The 10,105-nt window shown below is 36.4% G+C and overlaps 1 long non-coding RNA gene across 1 annotated transcript; it reads left to right on the top strand.

Annotated features, from left to right (window-relative positions):
* Positions 1-73: 73 nt before the first annotated feature.
* On the top strand, positions 74-2,701 carry LOC127522039 (uncharacterized). The gene is made up of 2 exons (XR_007932515.1): positions 74-833; positions 1,930-2,701. It is a non-coding gene; the product is annotated as an uncharacterized LOC127522039 (long non-coding RNA).
* Positions 2,702-10,105: the final 7,404 nt, after the last annotated feature.

Below are 10,105 nucleotides of genomic sequence, written 5' to 3'. Positions count from 1 at the left end.
TCATAATTGTTCAAAATACGAATAATATAATATAATAATAAATATAATATAATATAATATAATATAATATAATTTAATATAATATGTTATATTAATAAATATGTTGCTTCATTCATTAATGAATTGTTATTATATTTTGCCATTTCATATGGCGATGGCGCTAGTCATCACACTTCAGATAGAGAACTGCCTCTTGCTGTCACTTATGACAAGGTACTTAGCTATAATAAGTGGATTTGGAACACTACTCTAAATGCATCCCCCGAGGGCCTATATATTTAAAAACAAAACAAAACAAAACAAAAAAAAAAAAAAACATGAATGTAAAAAGAATAGTTTACTCTAAAAGAAAATTCGGTCATCATTTACTTTTTTTTCTCAATTTACATTACATTATAATTTACATTACTACTATTACCTAATATTAAAGGGAAAGTACAGCCTAAAATAAAAACCCATACAGTATTTACCCTGATTTCGTTCCAAACTGGTAGGCCTAAGACATTTTTTTGAAAATTTTTGAAAAAAAATCTTTTAATCAACATCATCATCATTATCATTATCATTATTATTATTATTATTATTATTGTCCATACAGTACATACATCAAAACTGTTTGGTTACCAACATTCTTCAAAGTATTTTCTTTAGTGTTATTTTGTGTTTCCTTTTAAGCAGCTATCACCGTCTAGCCCAAGACTGGTTTCCTGGTTCTGAAGCTAAGCAGGGTTGAGCCTGGTCAGTACGTGGATGGGAGACCTCCTGGGAAAACTGGGATGCTGCTAGAAGCACCACCAAATAGCACCGTCTTTCAGATGAGACGTTAAACCAAGGTCCTGACTCTCTATGGTCATAAAAAGTCCCAGAATGTCAATCGAAAAAGAGAAGGGGTGTAACCCCGGCATCCTGGCCAAATTTGCCCACTGGCCTCTGTCCATCATAGCCTCCTAATCGTCCCCATATACTGATTGGTTTCATCACTCTGTCTCTTCTCCACCAATAAGCTGGTGTTCTGGCATAATATGGCTGCCATCGCATCATCCAGGTGGATGACGCACATTGGTAGTGGTTGAGGAGATTCCCCCTTCCATATGTAAAGAGCTTTATGTACCCAGAAAAGCTCTATAAATGTAACAAATTATTATTAATAACAATAATAATAATAATAATCTAAAATCATCATGACTTATTTTATAATTTATGTTCCAATAACATAAGCCAGCTGGAAAACTTCCGGCGAAATGTCACTTATTGGTGTGGCGGTATCTTCGATGTCCTGAGGTAGCTTTAACAGCATCAATAGTCTAATACTTAGTATATAATCAGAATAGTCTCTTAAATAGTCAGGCCTAGCATTAAAAGGTTAGTTCACTCAAAAATGAAAATTCTGTCATTAATTACTCACCCTCATCTTATTCCAAACCAGTAAGACTTTTGTTCATCTTCGAAACACAAATGAAGATCTTTTTGATGAAATTTGAGATATTTCTGTCCCTCCATAGACAGCTACGCAACTGACACTTTGATGCTTCAAAAAGTTCATAAAGATATCGTAAAACTAATCCATATGAATTGAGTGGGTTAGTCCAAATTTTCTGAAGAGACACAATCGCTTTATATGATGAACACATTTAATTTAGGCTTTTAATTTAGGCAAACATACACAGAAGCTCAACCAAACCTGAATGACGCACAAGAACAAACCTCTTCTGGAAGCTCAAGCGTGCTGCGTAACCAATGAGTTTCATTCTCGTGTGTAATTGTCATGACCCCTGTTCTGTGTCTTTTGTTTTGTATGGACTTTTATGTTGAAATGTATTCTCTGTTCTCATTGTATCTGTGCACACTTCCTGTGTTTGGTATGTGTTTCTCCTTGGGTGCTTCTCAATTCTTATTTGTGCATCCTTGTTTCCTTTCCTCGCATCTTAGCTCCACCCCTTTAGGATGCAACGGAAGGACACAAGGAAAAGATGGGAGGACAGAGGAATTTAATCAAGTGAAATGATATCCTCGCTCCCTTTATCGTCACTTCAAAGCATCATCAGCTGCACTCGAGGGATCTACCCATATGTTGTTAAAGTTTGGTTATTTAAAAAATTATAATAAATATTAATAAGGAAAGATGCCCCATTAAAATATGTGAGATGTAAAGTTTATTTAAACTGCAAAAGTAAACCATACATTTAAATGATTGTGACAGATATGAAGGGGGAGGAGAATTTATACGTGCCTCACGTTTCTCGACGAGAAAGACTTCCGCAAAGGATACACCTGTGTGTCCTCGCTCATGACTCCTCAGGAAGCTTCCTCACTCCTCGTTCCTCGCCTCCTCGCGGTGCAATTAGAGAATTGAGATGTCCTACAAGATGGCTGAGCTTGATCGGTTTCCGGGTCATAGGATGGAGGACGGAGGAGCGAGGAAACAAGGAGGGATATTGAGAAGCACCCCTTGTCATATTAGTTACTATAGTTACCATTAGTGTTGTAGTACTCAAGACCGGTCTTTGTCTTGAGACCAGTCTTAAGACCATTTTTTGAAGGTCTTGGTCTCAGACTAAAAGGACTCTGGGTTTTATTTCAAGACCACTCAAGACCACAACTGCGGGGATATCGCTAACTTGCTGTTGCATTGTCTGATTTCTTTGTTAACATCATTAATTTGATTGGATATAAAACTTCCTGCTTCAAATGCAATCAATAACTTATTTCATTTATTTTGTTACTGTTGTGCTGGGTCAGAAATCAACAAGGGATTGTGTCAAAAATGTCACCAAAATTAATACAAATGGCCGCAAAATTCAAGATATGATTGCAGAAAAGTACTTGTATAAGGTCTTGGTATTTATATTATAACATATGATAATTAAGCAATATCACAAGAAAGACAGCTGTTTTACAAATATGAGCACAATTGCAAACATGATATTGATTTTTTACAAATGTTATATATATATATATATATATATATATATATTTTTTTTTTTTTTAAAACATTAATCTCAACAATATTTATGCATTTGTAATTGTATCAATTCAAATGTAACTTCTTTTCCACCTCTGCAGTGTAAAGATGAATTTTGTTGTTAGTGATTTCAATTGATTGGTAACAGCTCTATATAGTGTCTTATTATTCTTATGTAATTATTGATTAAAATAAGACATTTCTCAGGCAGTAAATGTGGATCTTTCAGATGAATTTGAGGAGTGCTTGTCTGGTCTTGGTCTCAACCGACTTGAGGGGTGGATGGAGCTGTCTGAGCCGCTCTCATTCACTCTGTACCCGTCACACCGGATTTTCCAATCATTATGGCAACCACGCCATTGTCTCCAGTTGTCATGGCTGCCACGCATGAGTCTTCAGCCAACATGTCCGCCACAACAGAGCCTGTTCACAACATGGCTACCACGCCGGAGCCACACCAGAACCTCCAGCCATCACGGACGCAATGCCAGAGTCTCTGGTCGCCACGGATGCCACGCCAGAGTCTTCAGCCATCATGGATGCCATGCCAACAAGGTCCATTCGCGATCACGTTCCAGGGAGAATGCTTAAAGGATTAGTTCACTTTCAAATGAAAATTAGCCCAAGCTTTACTCACCCTCAAACCATCCTTTCTTCTTTCTGATAAACACAATTGGAAAAATATTAATATATATCCTGATACATCTGAGGTTTATAATGGCAGTGAACGGGACCAACGAGTATGAGCTGAAGAAAGTGCTTCCATCCACATCCATCCATCATAAACGTGTACTCCACAGGGCTCCGGGGGGTTAATAAAGACCTTCTGAAGTGAAGCGATGCGTTTGTGTAAAAAAAAAAAAATCCATATTTAACAAGTTATGAAGTAAAATATCTAGCTTCCGCCAGACTGCCTTCCATATTCAATGTACGAAGAAAATGTAACTGGGATGCAGCATTGGTGAAATGTCACTTGTTGGTTTGTTGAGCATCAACAGTGTAATACTTAGTTTATAATCAGAATATAGTCACTTAAATAGTCAGGCCTAGCATTAATTTAGTTATTCAAACGTAAGATTACATTAAAAAAATAAATAAATAAAGAAGTACCTCGACCATCATTTTTCACACTTTTGTGTGAAAAAAAGTGTCAACACACTGTAAATTAAAGATTTATTGTGCACTTCAGTTAGATTCATTAAATAAAATGTGAGTTTTCACAAGTGTGCCAAAATCATTGAGCTTGCGCTGCACTGACGGATAGCTGCTGTGATTATAAAGGAAGAGTGCGGTGCTCGCTTTCTGTGTAATTCATTGACAAGAAAAGTTATTGTTTTTCATGAGATTTTGTGAGTACTTCACTTCACCTTGACAAAATGTATTTTTAAACCTAGTGATTTTATAAATGTTTAATATTAATTCAAAAGCTAAACTAAGCGAAAAATATTACAGGAAATGGCTAATATTTGCGCAAATAAATGCTACTCTGCCGCCATCTGCTGGTTATAGTGGTAATTCATGTCTTTTTATTTTCAAATAAAATAACTTTTCTATCAAATGTCATGTGCGTGTCCAATTACAAACACTGCATTTCTTATTCAAACGTTCCCATAGTGTCATCTTTAATGCAATCAATAAAAATTTGTTTGTCAAATTAGGCAAGTGTGATAACTGCATTAAAATATAAATACAACATTAAAAAGTCAAACATTGATGGTTTTGTGTCAATGTACAGCAAGTACAGAATGACAGCTAACAGTTCACCGGAAATGCCCAAGCTGGCTTAACGACAACCAGAAATCGTGCATATGGTCAATTATCCGTTCACTTCGTACAGCTTATAAAATCTCAGAATGCGCGATGTATACAATTAATAGTCTGATTCTAAGTTTCGGTGTGGGTGCGCAGAGTACCGGCAACATGAGAAGTTCCAGTATGCAAGAAAAAGTAAGGGTAGCCTATGCTACTAATTAAAATAGAGAAGTGCCGGTACCGGTGCGTACCGGCCCACTTCGAGCACTGGCTGTACCCTCAAATACCCCTATTTAAGGGCACAGGGGGCAAACAGCCCTAGTATCCTAATGTGTGCCAGTTTGTTTCCCTTTGGTTATGATTATGCTCCCCTGTTGTTCATTTAGTTTCCTCATTACCTCTCTTTAGCTGCGTCTCATTTTGGAGGCTGCGTCCTCCGGAGGTGGCATTTGAAGGCTGCATAAGGATGTCTTATTTAAGAAAAGTAACCGTAATAAAATTGTCTGTTATTCCTCGTGAGGTGTAAAATACTGTATTTTCTTTCTTTGCAATTTTGTCTATGTCAGTTTATTAAAGACTATGTCTATGTCAGTTTATTAAAGACTTTATCGTAGGGGCAGACCGGAGATGGTTTACAAATTTACAAGTTACAAATTTCACGAATGGACTTATTGCACAGGTGGCAACCTATTATGGTATCACACTTGAATTCACTGAGAGCGATCCATTCTTTCACAAATGTTTGTAGAAGCATTCTGCATGCCTAGGTGCTTGATTTTATACACATGTGGCCATGGAAGTGATTGGAACACCTGAATTCAATGATTTGGAGGGGTGTCCCAATACTTTTGGCAATATAGTGTATATAAAAATATCCTCTTTTATGCATTATAGCTTAATTTCACTGAAACTGACTGTCCAGTCTTCATTATATTGACCTTAACGGTTTTTTGCAACTTTTTGTTTGATTAATTATTAAATTGGCTAATTTATTATTATTTTTTTTAATTACAAAATAATATTTTATGTAGGTAAGTGTAGGCAAAGTGCAATTGACACGATCTGAAGACAATGATGACTAAACAAGCTTGTCTATAGAAATGCCTCAAATGTTTATAGCGTACATTTGATTGGAACTGATGATTAGCTGATCCATACAACAACAAAAAAATAGTTTAATTAATAATAATAATAATAATAATAATAATAATTATTATTATTATTATTATTGTTATTATTATTAGGCTTAATAATAAATAATAATAATGTTTACACAGTTATTAGTGTTACACTGTTTTGAAGTATTAGTGTATATATCTATGATGGAAACCAAACAGGAAAGGAACACAGACACAATGGAAACTCAGAATGCATTTCAACATAAAAGTCCTTTAACAAGACAGAACAAAAGACCCAGATCGTGACACTATGTAGCTTATAACAACACGTAGCTATATAAATAAATTATAAAAAATGAAAAGGGCCTTAAGATAAATAAGGTTTTGAGCTGCAAATTTTCTTCACATTAATTTGAAATTGTCCTGGTACATCCTTATTTAAGAGAAAAAGCTAAAAGGCACGAGAGAAAAAGCTAAAATGACGGTGTTGAAAAAGTCATTTCCACAATTCAAAACAATGTGCACATTTCACGTACATTAAATTATATTACATTAGGAACGTCTCCACAATTATTAACCAAGAAAAATAAACCAAATCCATGCTTGAGAAGAGTGGTTTTCACAATTCCCTATGACAATGAATAATTTTCACGTTCTAACTAGCGAGAGTAATTGGAGACAGAACCTTTTTCGTACTCCACGCAAATCATAAACCGTTGAAATTGGTTGAGAAATGTAAACTTTATTGTGATTTTGTCTATAAAAGCCGCAGCTCCCCATTTACTTATTTGTTTATAGAGCAGTTTTGTCTGGACTAATATGGTGGGACTCATTGACGTATCGCAGCAACGGTCCCTGAAGTCCTGGAGGTGACTGGCAAGTGAGCAGGGTGGTGCAGGCAGATAGGGAGCCTCCAGGGTGGCTCCGGGAGCTCAGGCGACCAGGGCGGATCCGGCAGTTCAGGGCGCCATGGTGGACAAAGACTGAATTGAAACTGAGGGCTTATATACAAAGGAAACAAGAGCAAACAAGACTAATTAACAAGAGACAGCTGGTACAAATGAACTAATGAAGAAGGTAACCATGGAAACAAACAAGTGGCGGGAAACAAAGGGAGACATGTGACAAATGAAAATGCAAACAGAAAGTCCAAACACGTTACACGCTGGGGGAGGTGGAGGATTTCAGAGGAGCTCTAACAGCGCACTGCAGGACCAGCTTACAGCTGGCACTGAACCAGACTATCAGCTGAGCCAATCAGCTTGTGCCATGTAGTAAATGTTGTATATTTTGTACGATAGACATGGTACTTTTACCATGGTACAAAAACGTTATGGTTACTCATGGAACCCTGGTTCCCTGAGATAATGGGTTAAAACAGAGGTGAAGAATATCAGAAAGCACTTAGCAGCCAAAAAATACAAGTGCTGACAGACAACTTTCTAAATAACACCTAAACGCACACCAATGAAGGTGTCAATCTTGCTGTCAGAGATATAAATTACATATTTGAAAAATCAGCAAAACAATCCAAATTGAAAAAAAAAAATGAAAAAAAAAAAAAAAAAAAATCAAATACCAAAAAATGACAAAGGACTGCCGAACTAACTAACTAACTAGAACATTGTCAAATCAGAAACACAAAGATCCAAATAATGTAGAGATCCGCCTTCTTTACAGTGAAACACTACAACAATACAAACATACACTCAGAACCAAAAAAGCACAATACACCCAAAAACAACTGACAATAATCGAGAAGTCAGTAAACACAAACTAATTTTGGGAAGATTGGAACAATCTGAAAAAAACTGATCATGAAGAATTAACAATCTAAATCCAAAAAGGAGAAATATGGGAAAGTCATTTCCAAACATTGTTTAATAAAGTACAAACAAACACAAACTGTAAGCAAATTCAAACAATCAACCAATTGGAAAAACTAGAATTAACAATCAAAGATAACCAAAACCCATTAGATTTCCCAATAACTGATAAAGAACTTAATGAAAAAACTCCAACACAAAAAAGCATCTGGACCTGATGGGATATTAAATTAAATGATAAAACACACAAGCAGTAAATTCCAATTGGCCATTCTAAAACTATTCAATGTGGTTCTAAGTGTAGGTTACTTCCCTGACATCTGGAATCAAGGCTTGATAACACCAATCTTTAAAAACGGAGATAAATTTGATCCTAACAACAACAAAGTGTGTGAGCCCTAACCTGGGAAAGTTATTGTGTAGCATAATAAATGCTTGACTATTAGACTTCATCATCACACACAATGTACTGAGCAGAAGTCAAATCGGATTTTTACCAAATTACTGTACATCTGATCACATCTATACATTACATACTCTAATTGAAAAACATGTTAACCAAGATAAAGGTAAAATATATGCATGCTTTATCGACTTCAAAAAGGCTTTTGACTCAATTTGGCACCAAGGACTATTTTACAAAATTATTGAAAGTGGCATAGGAGGTAAAACCTATGACCTTATCAAATCAATGTACACTCAAAGTAAATGTGATGTAAAAATCAGCACTAAACATACAAGGTATCTTTCCCAGGAGCATGGAGTGAGACAGGGCTGCTGCTTAAGTCCAACATTATTTAACATTTACATCAATGAACTGGCGAGCAGTCTGGAGCGATCTGCAGCCCCTGGCCTCACCCTACACAACTCACAGATCAGATGCCTACTGTATGCAGATTATCTGGTTCTGCTGTCTCCCACTCAACATGGTTTACAGCAGAACCTGGACCTGCTAGAGCAATACTGCCAGACCTGGGCCCTGACAGTCAACCTGAATAAAACCAAAATTATGGTATTTCAGAAAAGATCCAGATCTCAGGGAACACAACACACATTTACATTAGGCACTAACCAAATAACACACACACACACACACACTACAACTACCTGGGTTTGAAAATCACATCCACAGGAAACTTTAATAATGCTGTGACAGAACTGAGAGACAAAGCACGAGGGCCTTCTACACCCTATAGAAATCCCTATTAGAATTTGGCTGAAAATATTAGAATCAGTAATTGAGCCCATTGCACTCTATGGCAGTGAGGTGTGGGGTCCACTGAAAAATTCAAATCAAGATCTCACCAAACGGGAAAAACATCCAATTGAGATGCAGAACTCTGTAAAACTATATTACACGTGCACCGGCATACAACAAATAACACGTGCAGAGCAGAATTAGGCAAATACCCTCTAATCATAAAGATACAAAAAAGGGCAATTAAATTCTGGAAACATCTGAAACTAAGTGACCCCCAATCATATCATTATAAAGCCCTGAAATACCAATAGATGGGCAAAGAAAGCAACCCCTTTCCCTCAGCTGATCCAGAGCTTCAGTCCTGATGTTTCATGAACATCTACTGATGCTCTGAATCACAACATCAGAATCAATCAGATTACTGCACAAATGAAACAGAATTACATCACTCACCGGCAAACCCAAACACAACAACAGAGTAAAATGCAATGCTATTCGGCCCTAAAGAGAGAGTACAGTATGGCAGAGTATCTGTACACAGTGTCAGATAAGAAACTCAGAAGCACGTTGACCAGATACAGACTCAGCGGACACAAGCTGATGACAGAGACGGGCAGACACAGAAAAACATGGCTGCCCCCAGAGCAGAGATTGTGTTCACACTGTGATCTGAATCAGATGGAAACAGAACTGCACTTCCTAACAGAATGCTCCAAATACACGGACATACGGACAGTGTTCTATAATAAAATACAGCAGATCCATCTGACATTTAAAACTCTTTCAAACCAGGAGAAACTGCCATATCTGTTAGGAGAACGCAAGAACTGCTGTTTGTTTGCTGCTCAATATGTGTCTGCCTGTCACCATAGAAGAGAAAACATTCAATCTGCCCTGATCTGATGTTTCCAGCACATGTAGATTATATTAAACCGTATTACTCTGTTATATTACTTAGATGTACATCTTCTATGTTTGCTTCTGTAAACATGTCTAATCCCTCATTTTTTTTCTCTTTTCTAGTTTATATACTTACATACATTAGTAATTCATTTAGCACTACATGCTTAATACTTTTATATATTATTATTACTATTATTATTCTTTTTTTCTGTTAATACATATATGCACTATTTGTAAGCAGCCCAGCTGCAATTGCTTTGGCAATACAAATGTATAGTTTTTGTCATGCCAATAAAGCACACTTGAATTGAATTGAATTGAATTGAATTGAATTAATGGGAAC

Source organism: Ctenopharyngodon idella, chromosome 11 (assembly GCF_019924925.1).
Source record: "Ctenopharyngodon idella isolate HZGC_01 chromosome 11, HZGC01, whole genome shotgun sequence".
Taxonomy (NCBI): Eukaryota; Metazoa; Chordata; class Actinopteri; order Cypriniformes; family Xenocyprididae; genus Ctenopharyngodon; species Ctenopharyngodon idella.
This window is presented reverse-complemented; position numbering and strand designations above follow the sequence as displayed.